We start from the raw sequence: 17410 nt of genomic DNA on the forward strand, positions 1-17410 counted from the left end.
ATTCTTTAGCACCTGAAGCATGGCCTGAAAGGAGAGACACTCTCAGCTACATAGAGAGGACTGTGAGAACGTTCTCTTTAAGCCAAGAGAGAAGTCAACAAGAAGTCTCTTTGGAATCTCCCTTTCTTCATTGGTTTTTCCCTTTTGTGTGTGTGCAGTGTCACTAAATATCATTTAAATTCTTTCTTACCCAGATAGCTCTAATCTAGTAACTAGAAAAAAAATCTTTTTAAGGAAGACTCATCACCTGTCTTAGCAGGTAAAATTTCTATATTTGAAAAATGGTCTGGGAATAAGCTACATTCTACTCACACAGCTCTACATAAAAGGGACATTGTTGTTATTAGAAATTTAACAAATATCATTGAAATAGAAGGTGTGGGTATAAGAAGACTTAACAGAGAAAAAAAAAGAAAAGTAGAAAAAACTAAAGAAAAACTGAAAACCAGCCGTCATTAGTACTGAGTCATTCATAAAAGTAAGGATGCTAGAATTTGTCAATGTTTTCTGAAATTATGAGTTTAACATAAATCTGCAAAGTATACCCTCATTCAGGGATTCACACTTCATTTGCTCTAGTTAACTTCCTTGTCTCTGTAATAAAACAAATTAACCAATTAAATACATGTTTTGGTAAACTTTTACAAAATTCCAGATTCTGTGTTAGATAAAAGGTGACAAAAATAAGTGAGACCTGCTCCTTGTATTAAACCACTTACCCGAAAAAAAACCAAACCACTTACAATATGTTCATATTTTAATGGAAAAGACACTTGCTCTTCTCATAACTATTTCTTAGTAAGTTGAAATTGAATCGATGGCAATGAAGTTTTTAATGGTCTTTTATTGTTAGGAAAGAATAGTACAAGGTTTTTGTAGAAATGTATCCCCATGTCACTTGTCAGTAAGGGGAAACAGAATAAGCTTATCAGAGACAGATATTGAGAGGAGGTTACAAAGGGAAAACACAAGTTTAAGAAATGTGAAGTATTGGTGAATGCTTTTGCTGCCTATAAAACTGTAGAAATGAGATAGTCTAGAATTCATTGAAGATGCTAAGCTCATTGAAGCAGTCCAGTTACTACTGCTGAAATGTGACGTTAATAGCATAGAGTCTAAGGGATGTGGAGAGATCGTTATTTCGGTATATAGGAAACAATATGGGCCATATATTGATACTTGCTGAAAGTGGGTGATGGGTACATCAGATTAACTTTATCATTTTATCTAATTATACTTATGCTTGAAAATTTCATAATAAAAAATCAAGTCATTAAAGGAGAAATATTCTTTGTTTATATTTCATCTTTTCTGTCATAAAATATAAATATGAAAGAGGAAAAATATGGTTAGAGTCAATAAAGCAATGAATTTCTTATGTTTATTTTTATGTTATGCTTGGGGAACTAATACCAGGAAAATGCCTGAAGATTGTTTTTATCACATCTTACCTTTCTATACACAACCCCAAACCCCTACCTATAAGCTTAGCTTAAGGAGGGGCCCTTCAGTGAAATGCACAACAGGGTGGCTAACATAGACAAGAATACTATCTTACACACAAAAATTCAGATTTAGCGACTTTTTTATGCCTTTCTACCCAAATGAAGACATTATAAGAAAGTTGGTGAGATCTTGAATAAGTTCGAAATAGTGCTATAGATCTCAGAGTCTGGAAGGCAGAACTTGGTGGTAATTTTCATTATATGTTGGAGATTTTGTTTTCCAGAAATTCTTGTGTGTCTCTGAAGATTTAGAGTCTTCCCACAAGAAGAGAAGCAAAAAACTCTACAGAGCAAATTCTTATCTATAAAGCTTGAATGAGAAAGAGAGAGACCCTGATTTCTTAAAATATACCCGAATCAGGTTGCTTAACAGGTAAAGCCTCCTAGAGTTATACCTTGGAAATCTTCCTAAGTTGCTCTGAGTCAGAATTGATGTATGAGCATTTAGTTTGTTATCAATATTTTGTAGTTATAAGCAATGCTTCTATGAAATATCTTGTGCTTATATATTTTCGAATTTTTACAAGTACCCCTTAAGGGTAGATTCAAAAGATAAACACAAATGTAGTTGTATTTGACATTTCCAAACTTACTGCCATAATGTTGTACCAGTTTGCATTCCTGCAAACAATGTATGAGAGTGCCTGTTTTCCCACAAGCCTTGTCAACAGAATGTGTTGACAAACTTTTTAATTTATGCTAATTTGATAGTTGAGAAATGGTATCCCAGTGTACTTTGAATTTTATTTCCCTTATTATGAGTGAAGTTGGAGATTTCCTGACATTTAAGAACAATTTACCTAGGTTTGGAGTCTTGGTGGTGCCGTGGTTTAGTGTTCAGCTGCTAACCAAAGGTTGGCAGTTCAAATCCACCATCCTTCTTGGAGACACTATCCACCCATAGAGTTTCCAAGAAGCGCCTATGGGGCTCTTCTATTCTGTCCTACAGGGTTCCTATGAGTGTAAATCGGTTCCATGGCACTTAACAACAACAACAATCATAAATAGAAGACAAAGAGCACTCAAAAATTCAAATTACGTCTAAGAAGAAAAGTAAGACCAGATTTCAATGAGCTATCTCTTGAGCATCTGCTGTAAGCCCTTGAGGAGTTTTATGGCGGGGGAGGAGGGGTGAAAAGTTGGTTTCTGGAAAAATGGTATAAAAGATATAAGAGAGAATTGAGAATCTGTAAGACTGGACTAAAAGCACACCCATCCCCCTCCCCCTCAAAAAAAAAAATCCAGCCTATGTGTGAAAATGCAGAAAAAGAATCCTGGAGGATCACAGCGAAGACTACATGGAAGGGAATTAAAGTGTGCAGGGCTTGACACGGTAGTCTCATAAAGTATTGTTTTTGTTGGAGAGGAGGGTAACAAAGATAGAGAGAAACACCCTTGGGAGGCTGCTGCCAAAGGGAAAAGCAGCAAGAAGGGGACATTTAGGATCATGCCCTGGTGGTGCCATGGTTGAGAGTTTGGCTGCTAACCAAAATGTGGGCAGTTCAAATCCACCAGCCACTCCTTGGAAACCCTATCGGGCAGTTCTACTCTGTCCTATAGGGTGACTATGAGTCTGAATGGACTCAACAACAACAGGTTTGGTTTTGTTTGTTTGGTCAGACAGAACAGAACTAAAAAAATTCAACAACACACAGCCCATTCCCCTACTATCAAAAGGGACAATTTCCATCATTATGCTATCTAGGTGTGAGAATAAACAAACTACAATTATTCACAAAGAAGTAAATCTTACAAACTTAATGTTGAATGAAAGAAAATAAATTTACAAACTTTATGATATCATTTATACACAGTTCAAAAATAAGCAGAACTAATCTATAGTACTAGAGGTCAGGATGATGGGGAAAGGGAAGGTTGTGACTGGAAGGGGCAGGAGGTGGCTTCTGGGGATTTGGTTATGTTTTGCATCTTGATCTGGCTATATGGATGTATGCAGCTAGTAAAAATTGACCAAGCTCTACACTTCATAGTTGTGTACCTTTTCTATGTATTTTTCAATAAAATGTATTAGAAAATAATAGAACCATCCTAACAAGACAGTGGCTATTCAGTTATAGAATTTTCACCTTTCGTGGAAAAGACTGGAGCCTTGGTGGCACAGCGGTTAAGAACTTGGCTGCCAACCAAAAGGTTGGCAGTTCCAATCTACCAGCTGTTCCTTGGGAACTCTATGGAGCATTTCTAATCTGTCCTATACGGTCGATATGAGTTGGAATAGACTTGAAGGTTTGGTTTTGATTTTTGGTTTATGGAGTAGGCCTGGGTTTGGCTCCTGTCCAACGCAATTCATGTTCAGCAACTACCCATCTGTCAATGAAGGCTTCTGTGTTGCTGTGATGATAAACAAGTTTCAGTAGAGCTTCCACTAAGCAGACTAGGAAGAAAGGCCTGGTGATTTAATTTAGAAAAATGAGCCAATGGGAACCCTGTGGATCACCATGGTCTCATGCTGTTTTGCTGTGCACGGGGTCACCGTGAGTCGGGGCCTACTTGAAGGCAGCTAACAAGAACCACAAATAAAGTTTGGAACTTTACATGGAAGGAGTAAATGGGGTCAATATCTTCCTCCTTGAGGTTTACTCCCTTTGTTCCAATAATTCTTATCTACACAGGTGGTGTCTGAGGAAGACTTCAGCTTGGAATGTCATTAATACTGAGACAGAACACAGGAGAAAAGAAAAAGCCCTGGGGAGATGAGCACTATCTTCTCAGCTTTTTTTTCTTCTCATGTATTTTGGAGGTAAGATATTAGTCAAATCGAAATATTGTGGCCCAAAAGTGAGGAGGTGTATAGCTCAGGACTAGTATGGGCTTTTCCCTGGATAGTAATGAAGAATTTGAAAATGCTGAGCCTGGTGCTTATATTCCTTAGAGATCACGAAGTTAAAACTGTAGTCAATTGTGTACTCAGGATTCTGGCCATATTCAATCTCCTGAGTCAGAATTTACAAGAGAAACACAAAATTTCTCCAAATTTTTAATTGTAATTTTAGTTGCAGTTTGTCACTTTGAATTCCTAAATGAATTGATTTAAGTGTTCCTATTTTTTTTTCATCTGAGGAGGAAAAAAACACAGAACTATGTCATAGAATCCGCTTCTCATTTTCATGTTAGCAAATATGAGTTCGGCCTTCGGACACCCTCATAAATGAATAATTCATTGTCAATGTGACAATGGTGAAAAAGTACACCTAGTAATCAGAATGAAAGGAGACCTGGTGGCACAGTGGTTAAAAGCTCAGCTGCTAACCAAAAGGTAGACAGTTTGAACCCATCAGCTGTTCTGTGGGAGAAAGATGTGACAGTCTGCTTCTCTAAACGTGTACAGTCTTAGAAACCCTACAGGAAATTCTGCTTTGTCCTGTAGGGTTGCTATCAGTTGGAATCTACCTAATGGCAATGGGTTTGGTTTGGTTGTTTGATTAATCACATTGATACTTAGGAGGAGAGCTGTTTACAGGGTATTTATGTTGGGAGTGGTTTTTACAATGCTACCAGCAGTGTTTTCTCACATTAGGGTTGGATATGTTTTGGTCTGAAACAGACTCCAAAATGAAGCCCTGAAGAAAAACACTCAACAGTTCTATCCTTTTCAAAAAGTCATTTGGAAAACTGTCTATCTATAGTGACAGAAGTAACTGGGAATTTTACCTCTGCAGATATGTCAAGTGCAATGGAAATAGTTTTTATAATCATTGAAATTTTAGAATTCTTTTTTTTTTTTTTTAAATTTTTATTAAGCTTCAAGTGAACATTTACCATTCCAATCAGTCTGTCACATGTAGGTTTACATACATCTTACTCCCTTCTCCCACTTGCTCTCCCCCTATTGAGTCAGCCCTTACAGTCTCTCGTTTCGTGCCAATTTTACCTTCTTCCATCTCTCTCTATCTTCCCATCCCCCCTCCAGTCAAGAGTTGCCAACACACTCTCCCGTGTCCACCTGATTTAATTAGCTCGCTCTTCATCAGTATCTCTCTCCCCCCCACTGACCAGTCCTTTTCATGCCTGATGATTTGTCTTCGGGGTTGGTTCCTGTCCTGTGCCATCAGAAGTTCTGGGGAGCATTGTCTCTGGGATTCCTCTAGTCGCAATCATACCATTAGGTGTGGTCTTTTAATGAGAATTTGGGGTCTGTATCCCATTGGTCTCCTGCTCCCTCAGGAGTTGTCTCTTGTGCTCCCTGACAGGGCAGACATCGATTGTGGCCGGGCACCAACTTGTTCTTCTGGTCTCAGGATATTGTAGGTCTCTGGTTCAAGTGGCCCTTTCTGTCTCTTGGGTTCTTAGTTGTCGTGTGACCTTGGTGTTCTTCCTTTGCCTTTGCTCCCGGTGGGTTGAGACCAATTAATGTATTTTAGATGGCTGCTTGTTGGCATTTAGGACCCCAGGTGCCACAATTCAAAGTGGGATGCAGAGTGTTTTCATAATAGAATTGTTTTGCCCATTGATTTAGAAGTCCTCTCAAACCAAGTTCCCCAGACCCCAGCCCCTGCTTCGCTATCCTTTGAAGCTTTCATTTTATCTCGGAAACCTCTTTACTTTTAATCCTGTCCAATTAGGCTGACCTTCCTTGTTTTGAGTGTTGTCTTTCCCTTCACCCAAAGCAGTTCCCATCTACAGATTGATCAATAAAAAGCCCTCTCCCTCCCTCCCTCCCTCCCTCCCCCCTTTGTAACCACAAAAGTATGTGTTCTTTTCCGTTTTTTCTATTCCTCAAGATCTTATAATAGTGGTCTTATACAATATTTGTCCTTTTGCAACTGACTCATTTCGCTCAGCATAATGCCTTCCAGATTCCTCCATGTTATGAAATGTTTCAGAGATTCGTCACTGTTCTTTATCGATGCGTAGTATTCCATTGTGTGAATATACCACAATTTATTTACCCATTCGTCCGTTGATGGACATCTTGGTTGCTTCCAGCTTTTTGCTATTGTAAACAGAGCTGCAATAAACATGGGTGTGCATATATCTGTTTGTGTGAAGGGTCTTGTATTTTTAGGGTATATTCCGAGGAGTGGGATTTCTGGTTTGTATGGTAGTTCTATTTCTAACTGTTTAAGATAACGCCAGATGGATTTCCACAGTGGTTGTACCATTTTACAATCCCACCAGCAGTGTATGAGAGTTCCAGTCTCTCCGCAGCCTCTCCAACATTTATTATTTTGTGATTTTTGAATTAATGCCAGTCTAGTTGGTGTCAGATGGAATCTCATCGTAGTTTTAATTTGCATTTCTCTAATGACTAATGATCGAGAGCATTTTCTCATGTATCTGTTGGCTGCCTGAATATCTTCTTTAGTGAAATGTGTGTTCATATCCTTTGCCCACTTCTTGATTGGGTTGTTTGTCTTTTTGTGGTTGAGTTTTGACAGAATCATGTAGATTTTAGAGATCAGGCGCTGGTCTGAGATGTCATAGCTGAATATTCTTTCCCAGTCTGTAGGTGGTCTTTTTACTCTTTTGGTGAAGTCTTTAGATGAGCATAGGTGTTTGATTTTTAGGAGCTCCCAGTTATTGGGTTTCTCTTCATCATTTTTGGTAATGTTTTGTATTCTGTTTATGCCCTGTATTAGGGCTCCTAGGGTAGATCCTATTTTTTCTTCCAAGATTTTTATCGTTTTAGTCTTTATGTTTAGGTCTTTGATCCACTTGGAGTTAGTTTTTGTGCATGGTGTGAGGTATGGGTCCTGTTTCATTCTTTTGCAAATGGATATCCAGGTATGCCAGCACCATTTGTTAAAAAGACTATTATTTCCCCAATTGACTGACACTGGTCCTTTGTCAAATATCAGCTGCTCATACGTGGATGGATTTATATCTGGATTCTCAATTCTGTTCCATTGGTCTATGTGCCTGTTGTTGTACCAGTACCAGGCTGTTTTGACTACTGTAGCTATATAATAGGTTCTGAAATCAGGTAGGGTGAGGCCTCCCACTTTCTTCTTCTTTTTCAGTAATGTTTTGCTTATCCGGGGATTCTTTCCTTTCCATATGAAGTTAGTGATTTGTTTCTCTATTCCCTTAAAGTATGACATTGGTATTTGGATTGGAAGTGCGTTGTATGTATAAATGGCTTTTGGTAGAACAGACATTTTTACTATGTTGAGTCTTCCTATCCATGAGCAGGGTATGTTTTTCCATTTAAGCGTGTCCTTTTGAATTTCTTGTAGCAGAGTTTTATAGTTTTCTTTGTATAGGTCTTTTACTTCCTTGGTAAGATTTATTCCTAAGTATTTTATCTTCTTGGGGGCTACTGTGAATGGTATTGATTTGGTTATTTCCTCTTCGGTGTTCTTTTTGTTGGTGTAGAGGAATCCAAGTGATTTTTGTATGTTTATTTTATATCCTGAGACTCTTCCAAACTCTTCTATTAGTTTCAGTAGTTTTCTGGAGGATTTCTTAGGGTTTTCCATGTATACGATCATGTCATCTGCAAATAGTGATAGCTTTACTTCCTCCTTACCAATCTGAATACCCTTTATTTCTTTGTCTAGCCTAATTGCCCTGGCTAGGACTTCAAGTACGATGTTGAATAAGAGCGGTGATAAAGGGCATCCTTGTCTGGTTCCCGTTCTCAAGGGAAATGCTTTCAGGTTCTCTCCATTTAGAGTGATATTGGCTGTTGGCTTTGCATATATGCCCTTTATTATGTTGAGGAATTTTCCTTCAATTCCTATTTTGGTGAGAGTTTTTATCATAAATGGGTGTTGGACTTTGTCAAATGCCTTTTCTGCATCAATTGATAAGATCATGTGGTTTTTGTCTTTTGTTTTATTTATGTGATGGATTACATTAATGGTTTTTCTGATATTAAACCAGCCTTGCATACCTGGTATAAATCCCACTTGATCAGGGTGAATTATTTTTTTGATGTGTTGTTGGATTCTATTGGCTAGAATTTTATTAAGGATTTTTGCATCTATGTTCATGAGGGATATAGGTCTAAAATTTTCTTTTTTTGTAATGTCTTTACCTGGTTTTGGTATCAGGGAGATGGTGGCTTCATAGAATGAGTTGGGTAGTATTCCGTCTTTTTCTATACTTTGAAATACCTTCAATAGTAATGGTGTTAAGTCTTCTCTGAAGGTTTGGTAGAACTCTGCAGTGAAGCCATCTGGGCCAGGACTTTTTTTTGTTGGGAGTTTTTTGATTACCATTTCAATCTCTTTTTTTGTTATGGGTCTATTTAGTTGTTCTACTTCTGTATGTGTTAGTTTAGGTAAGTAGTGTTGTTCCAAGAATTTATCCATTTCTTCTAGGTTTTCAAATTTGTTAGAGTACAATTTTATGTAGTAATCTGATATGATTCTTTTGATTTCATTTGGTTCTGTTGTGATGTGGTCCTTCTCGTTTCTTATTCGGGTTATTTGTTTCCTTTCCTGTTTTTCTTTAGTCAGTCTAGCCAATGGTTTATCAATTTTGTTAATTTTTTCAAAGAACCAGCTTTTGGCTTTGTTAATTCTTTCAATTGTTTTTCTGTTCTCTAATTCATTTAGTTCAGCTCTAATTTTTATTATTTGTTTTCTTCGGGTGCCTGATGGATTCTTTTGTTGCTCACTTTCTATTTGCTCAAGTTGTCGGGACAGTTCTCTGATTTTGTCTCTTTCTTCTTTTTGTATGTGTGCATTTATCGATATAAATTGGCCTCTGAGCACTGCTTTTGCTGTGTCCCAGAGGTTTTGATAGGAAGTATTTTCATTCTCGTTGTTTTCTAAGAATTTCCTTATTCCCTCCTTGATGTCTTCTATAACCCAGTCTTTTTTCAGGAGGGTATTGTTCATTTTCCAAGTATTTGATTTCTTTTCCCTAGTTTTTCTGTTATTGATTTCTAGCTTCATTGCCTTGTGGTCTGAGAAGATGCTTTGTAATATTTCGATGTTTTGGATTCTGCAAAGATTTGTTTTATGCCCTAATATGTGGTCTATTCTAGAGAATGTTCCATGTGCGCTAGAAAAAAAAGTATATTTTGCAGCAGTTGGGTGGAGAGTTCTGTATAAGTCAATGAGGTCAAGTTGGTTGATTGTTGTAAGTAGGTCTTCCGTGTCTCTATTGAGCTTCTTACTGGATGTCCTGTCCTTCTCCGAAAGTGGTGTGTTGAAGTCTCCTACTATATATGTGGAGGTGTCTATCTCACTTTTCAATTCTGTTAAAATTTGATTTATGTATCTTGCAGCCCTGTCATTAGGTGCGTAAATATTTAATATGGTTATGTCTTCCTGATCAATTGTCCCTTTTATCATTATATAGTGTCCTTCTTTATCCTTTGTGGTGGATTTAAGTCTAAAGTCTATTTTGTCAGAAATTAATATTGCTACTCCTCTTCTTTTTTGCTTATTGTTTGCTTGATATACTTTTTTCCATCCTTTGAGTTTTAGTTTGTTTGTGTCTCTAAGTCTAAGGTGTGTCTCTTGTAGGCAGCATATAGATGGATCGTGTTTTTTTATCCAGTCCGTGACTCTCTGTCTCTTTATTGGTGCATTTAGTCCATTTACATTCAGCGTAATTATAGATAAGTAAGTTTTTAGTGCTGTCATTTTGATGCCTTTTTATGTGTGTTGTTGGCCATTTCATTTTTCCACATGCTTTTTTGTGCTGAGACGTTTTTCTTAGTAGCTTGTGAGATCCTCATTTTCATAATGTTTAACTTTGTGTTTATTGAGTCGTTACGTTTTTCTTGGCTTTTTTCTTGAGTTATGGAATTGATATTCCTTTTTGTGGTTACCTTTTTATTTACCCCTATTTTTCTAAGTAAAACCCTAACTTGTATCCTTCTATTTCGCCTTGTATCACTCTCCATCTGGCAGTTCAATGCCTCCTATATTTAGTCCCTCTTTTTGATTATTTTGATCGTTTAGCTATTGATTTCCATGATTTCCTGTTGTGTGTATTATTTTGTTTATTTATTTATTTTTTAGAATTAGTCTTAATTTGTTTGTTTTTGTGCTTTCTCTGTTTGAGTTGCGTTGATATCAGGACGTTCTGTTTTGTGACCTTGTATTGTGCTGGTACCTGATATTATTGGTCATCAGGCCAAACAATCTCCTTTAGCATTTCTTGCAGTCTTGGTTTAGTTTTTGCAAATTCTCTAAACTTGTGTTTATCTGTAAATATCTTAATTTCTCCTTCATATTTCAGAGAGAGTTTTGCTGGATATATGATCCTTGGTTGGCAGTTTTTCTCGTTTAGTGCTCTGTATATGTCGTCCCATTCCCTTCTTGCCTGCATAGTTTCTGCTGAGTAGTCTGAACTTATTCTTATTGATTCTCCCTTGAAGGAAACCTTTCTTTTCTCCCTGGCTGCTTTTAAAATTTTCTGTTTGTCTTTGGTTTTGGCAAGTTTGATGATGATATGTCTTGGTGTTTTTCTTTTTGGATCAATCTTAAATGGGGTTCGATGAGCATCTTGGATAGATATCCTTTCTTCTTTCATGATGTCAGGGAAGTTTTGTGTCAGGAGTTCTTCAACTATTTTCTCTGTGTTTTCTGTCCCCCCTCCCTGTTCTGGGACTCCAATCACTCGCAAGTTATCCTTCTTGATAGAGTCCCACATGATTCTTAGGGTTTCTTCATTTTTTTTAATTCTTTTATCTGATTTTTTTCCAGCTATGTTGGTGTTGTTTCCCTGGTCCTCCAGAAGTCCCAGTCTACATTCTAATTGCTCGAGTCTGCTCCTCTGACTTTCTATTGCGTTGTCAAATTCTGTAATTTTATTGTTAATCTTTTGGATTTCTACATGCTGTCTCTCTATGGATTCTTGCAACTTGTTAATTTTTCCACTATGTTCTTGAATAATCTTTTTGAGTTCTTCGACAGTTTTATCAGTGTGTTCCTTGGCTTTTTCTGCATTTATCCTAATTTCATTCGTGATATCTTTAAGCATTTTGTAAATTAGTTTTTTATATTCTGTATCTGATAATTCCAGGATTGTATCTTCATTTGGGAAAGATTTTGATTCTTTTGTTTGGGGGGTTGGAGAAGCTGTCATGGTCTGTTTCTTTATGTGGTTTGATATGGACTGCTGTCTCCGAGCCATCACTGGGAAACTAGATTTTCCAAGTAGTCAGCTAAAAAAAAATGCAGTCAGATCCCTATCTGAATTCTCTCTCTGGCTCCGGGTATTCGGATGTTAATGGGCTCGCCTGGGGAGGGTGAGGGAGGGATCTGAGAGCTAGGAGTGTAGCACCACAGAATATAGAGCTGAACACCACGTTCACGCTCCGCCCCCGTTTGCCAAAATCCGGGCTGGACGGGTCCCTGGCTAGGACACTGCTTTCCTTGCTCGGAAACCAGTCCCTTCCTCCTGGGGACTTCCTCCGGTGCGCGGCACCGCTCGTGGGCACTGGGTGGGCGTTTCCCGCACGAACGGGTGGGCCCGCCCCCAGGGTCTATTCAGGGCAATAAAAATGGACTCCGTGCTCACGCCCCGCTCGTGCGCGCGCCCAAGCCCCAGCAGGACGGAACCCCGTCTGGGACGCTACTTTCTGCGCTTCGGGACCAATCAGTTCCTCCGCACGGCCAGGTGGGCCCGCCCCCTGGGTCAATTCAGGGCGATAAAAATGGACTCCGCGCTCACGCCCCGCCCGCGCGCGCCCAAGCCCCAGCAGGGTGGCACTCTGTCTGGGATGCTACTTTCTGCGCTTTGGGACCAATCAGTTCCTCCGCACGGCCAGGTGGGCCTGCCCCCTGGGTCAATTCAGGGCAATAAAAATGGACTCCGCGCTCACGGCCCGCTCGTGCGCGCGCCCAAGCCCCAGCAGGGCGGCACTTTGTCTGGGATGCTACTTTCTGCGCTTTGGGACCAATCAGTTCCTCCCGGGGACTTCTCCTTCCAGTGTGCCGCACCTCTCGCGCAAACTGGGAGGGCGTCACTCGCACGACCAGGTGTTCCCGCCCTCTGGGTCAATTCAGGGTAATAAAAATGGACCCCGCGCTCATGCCCCGCCCGCGCGCGCGCGCGTGCCCAGATCGCAGCGGAATGGCTCCCCGTCTGGGATGCTGCTTTCCCTGTTTTGAGACCAGACACCTCCGGGGATTTCTCCCTCTGGTGTGCCGTGCCACACGCGCGGACTGGGTGCGCGTCCTCCCGCACGAACGCGTGGGCCCCGCCCTGGGGTCACCCCAGGGAAACACAGCTGACCCCCCCCCGCGCGCGCCCCGTCGGCTTCTCGCCTAACTCCCGGCGGACAGCAGGGCACCCCAGCTGGGACGCTGTTCTCCCCCCTCTCAGATCAGTCACTGCCTCCCGGGTGTTTCTCCCTCCGGCTGCGCCCCTACGCCGCCCGCGCCAACCTGCTAGGCTTCCTCCCGGGATGGGTTCGGGGGGGAAGGGGTGGGCCCCCTTTCTGTGCCGTCTGCCCCCCTGGGCTCTGCCCCAGATCGAGCTCCGAAGGTCACCTGCCTGGTGCGCTGGCTCCTAGTTCTGAAAACAGTCGCTGTCTGCCCGTATTTGTTCGTCCTCCGTCTCTAAGTCTGTGCTTGTTGTTCAGAGTTCATAGATTGTTATGTATGTGATCGATTCCCTTGTTTTTCCGAGTCTTTGTTGCAAGAGGGATCCGCGGGAGCGTCCACCTAGTCCGCCATCTTGGCCCCCCTCTCCGAAATTTTAGAATTCTTAATGGGAATTTGGGGAAATGGATTCATTGGAGTAGTGATCTGCATTGACTTCATCAAAAGCAAGAAGATCCCCTTGTTTGATTTCATCCTTGTATGCTTGTCCATCTCCAGAATTAGCGTGCTATGCCTACTTCTTGAAGATAGCATTCGACTGGTATTCAATGTAGAAATACTTGAAAATCATATAATAAGCATAGTTATTAGTATCTTCTGGAATCTGAGCCACTCCTTAAGCACTTGGTGTGCTACCTGCCTCAGTGCCTTCTATTTCCTCAAGGTATCCAATTTTTCACACCCTTTTTTCTCTGGCTGAAGTGGAGAAGAGATAAAGTTGTTTTTACTATTCTATGGGGGTTCTTTATCTCTTTGCTTATTAATTTCCTGAGTATAAAACTTTATACTTTTTGGATCTGTGACTATTTAAAAATGGAAAGAAACATGACTTGGGAATTATGTATGAGTAGCCCCCATTCCATTGTTATCATTGTGTATCCTACAGAATTTTTATCTTCATAGGCCAGGGCATTGACATAAGAGAAAATAAGTCTCCTGAATTTCATGACATATCCTGGGCAGTTTGATTCAGATATAGTCTCTATAACAGTTGTACAAAGTATTATTGCTGTCATTTTCTATAATGAGGTTCATTACATTGAAGTAACTTAAGTGCAAAGGGTTAAGTAAATGTTAGGACCCAAATATTCTGATTCAAAGATAGAAGATAGGGTAAGTTAAACTCTTTCTATTAGCTCATGCTTCTGTTATTATTTAAAAAGTCTGCCAAATTAGTGTTGATTAAATAGCCTGGTACAATACTTTATGAGGCTTTTAAAAATAACTGTTAAATTTTAATTAAAATAGGAAAATATATCAAATAAAAAAGAAAACTTTAAGATATTTAGTTAATAAAACCAAAAACCAAACCCACAGCTGTCCAGTCCATTCCGACTCATAGCCACCCTATAGGGCAGAGTAGAACTGCTCCATAGAGTTTCCAAGGAGCACCTGGTGGATTCGAACTGCTGACCTTTTGGTTAGCAGCCATAACACTTAACCACTACGCCACCAGGACTTCCATTTAGTTAATAGGAGATGTTTTTCTTTACTAGAAAGAAAATTCCAGAAAGTTTTCAGGAAGTATATGATTTTTGAATGTAGCAGAGACAAGAAAGGTATGTTTTCCTAACATTTTTATTCAGTAACAACAAAGTTTCTGAATGTGACAGTGGGAAATTGGTGCCATCAATAGAGCATACAAAATCACTCCAAGGCAAAATCTGCCATTATGAAAGTAAAAATCATGAGGAAACTAAAAAAATATGAAATAAAAACAAAAATATCCAAAAATATGTTCTGGTATAAATTAAAAAAAAAAAAAAAACCAAAAACTGTTAGTATCTGAAGAATTTAAACCCTAAACAAGTTGATCACATTCCTAGCAACATGTCTGGCTATATAGAGACCCTGTGACCAAACTCAGTAAGTAGTTGCTGCATGTCTGAACCCATATAAACCTTCTCTTTATCCCTCACATCCTCTGACATATGGCACGAACATCCATGTAGCCATGAACACCACCACTGCCAGGAAAATCCTATTCTATGATCCTCTCAGGAAATTTTTCAGAATATCAAGTTATCTTTAGGATTATAAAAATTATCTTTAGGAACAGGTAAAAGCCTAAATTTATATTGGAAGTTATAGGGGTAATACATCCAAGTGGTTGAAGGCAATTCCAGCTCATCTTAATAACCCTGGACTAGGAAGGAGAAAGGCTGGAAATAGGGCTGCTTCACTCCAGACTTTTCTACTGTTACAAATTAGGAATCCTAAATCACTGTTGGAGTCTTAGTGTGTGTCAGGTGGCTCTAAAGAAATAATTCCCAAGGTAGCAAACTTCATCATGAACCCAAGAGTGGGTGATTGAGGAAATTGTGACAGGAGACCCAAGTGCAATTTTCAGAAGCTCTGGAGTGGATGGAGTGGATTTCCCAATGCAGTGTTATTCTAAATCAATACTGTATGTTGATGTCAAGGAAGTTGACCCCATAGGCAAAAAAACAATCCTTATATTTGGAAGAGGACTGGCTGGCTCCCGACATGCACATCTGAGAAGTTCCTGAAAAACAGAGAGGTAACCTAGAAGAGGTGTTCTCTTATTGGAATTGCCAATAGCCCCAATTCCTTCTCTGTTCTCCTAGACTGCTGGGCAACTAAACTAGTTATAACCTCTCCAGCTTGGGGAAAAAAAGGAGTAATATAAATCCATGTTAAAAAAAAAGAATTCAAGAACCAACTCAACTGTTTTCAGGGAAATCCCAGGCCTAATGAAGATTCATCTTTTGCTATTGCATAAGCAAAATGAAACACAAACAAAAGAAGCTTAAAAGAACAAAACAACATATGGCATTTGAAACTATTCTCTAGCACACAGGTGATAAAGGAAGAACATACTTTTTAGGAAGAGTCACTGCAGGAAACAAAGGTTAATATTAGGTAACATCTGCTAAGTTTTCTCTGCAGAATTCAAGATAGCAATTCTATAAAAAAAGATAAAATATGAGATGATAAGAAAAAATATAAAAAAAGAACTTGCGAAGAAGCAAACCAAAAATGAAACAAAACAAGCTGAATGAAATAGTGAATTTGTGAAACTAGACATGTTACAATAGAACCTTTAAGATAATACCTTATGACATATATTTACTAGTATATTATAGTCAAATATTCAGAAAGTAAATATAGGAATAAAGGACCTTAACCTAAAATCAATAAAGGAGAATTGCTAGACATATGGTAGCAATTAAAGACATGGAATTTGACTAGTTTTTTTAAGCATTCAAAGACACTCATAAAAATTGACCGGTTACCAGGCTACAAAGCAAAACCCAACCTTTACTCCCTACCATGCCAAAGAACCTAAATATTTAAGAATACTATCTTAGTTACCTAGCGCTGCTGTAACAGAAGTACCACCAGTGGGTGGCCTTAACAAACAGAAATTTGTTTTCTCACAGTTTAGGAGGCTGTAAGTTTTTTTTTTTTTAAGTCTGAATTCAGGGTGCTGGCCCTAGGGGAAGACTTTCTTTCTCTGTCAGCTCTGGGGAAAGTCCTTGTCTCTTCTCAGCTTTTGTTCTTTGGCTCCTTGGTGATCTTCATGTGGCATGGCATCTGTCTTCCCCAATCTCTGTTCACCTGCCTGTCCTAATCTGCTCTTTTTACAACTCAAAAGTGAGTAGTTTAAAACACACCCTACACTGACTGATATGGCCTCTTAACATAAAAAAAAAAAAAACCCATACCCAAATGGGATTATAAACATAAGTACAAGGGTTGGGATTGCAATTCAACCCATAACAAATACATTCTCTAACAATAACATAATAGAAATCAACTGAATAAAACCTGTATTTATGCATTTGTATGTATTATGGATTCAAGCACATTTTATATTTCAACAAACTCTTGTTGAATAAAATCTTTATTGATGGGAATTTCATCTAGTGAATACTGTAACTATTCTTGAATTCTATTTATAATTCTTTCAAGACAGTGTTTGGAAATATGCAAAATTTATAAGTAGTTGGAAATACACTTACATTATTTATAATTCTTGTGTTTCCCCATTCGGAAATGCGTTATATCTCTCCTTTTATTCAAAACTTCCATTTATCTCCCAGTTAAATCTTTTTAGTTTAAATAGATTATTTCCCAGCTAATTATTCATTTATATGTATTTTTGGGTATTTTCTCTTTTCTTTGGGTACTTAGAAAATGATGATGTGTTATTATTTCAATACAAATTATTGGGATTTTCCAAATTACTTTTTCTCATTTATTCAATGTAATTATGTGTTGCTCAGCAACCTAAAGAATATGGACTGTCTGTGAATCTTTCAAAAATTGCCAGGAACTCTTTTGTGATCTAGTGCATGTTAAATTTTAGATTCCATTCCACATATATAAGAATAATTCTCTAGGGTTTGAAAGCAGGAATAGATGTAATTTTAAGGAGGGTGTAATTTGCTTAAGTTATATGTAATTTTTTGGCCTATTGCTAACATTTTTAGAATCTTGCCAGAAGAAAGCAACATAAATATTTGCAAATACACACATGCACAATTGTTCAGAAACACAGTTTTTGAAATAGCATATCAGTGGGTTTGAACCAGGAAAGATTTTGTCACCTGAGGGCATTTGGCAATGTCTGGAGAGATTTCTGATTGTCACAACTAGGAGGTGGTGCTACTAGCATCTAATGGGTAC

The sequence above is a fragment of the Loxodonta africana genome, chromosome 4 (assembly GCF_030014295.1).
Source record: "Loxodonta africana isolate mLoxAfr1 chromosome 4, mLoxAfr1.hap2, whole genome shotgun sequence".
NCBI classification, from domain to species: Eukaryota; Metazoa; Chordata; class Mammalia; order Proboscidea; family Elephantidae; genus Loxodonta; species Loxodonta africana.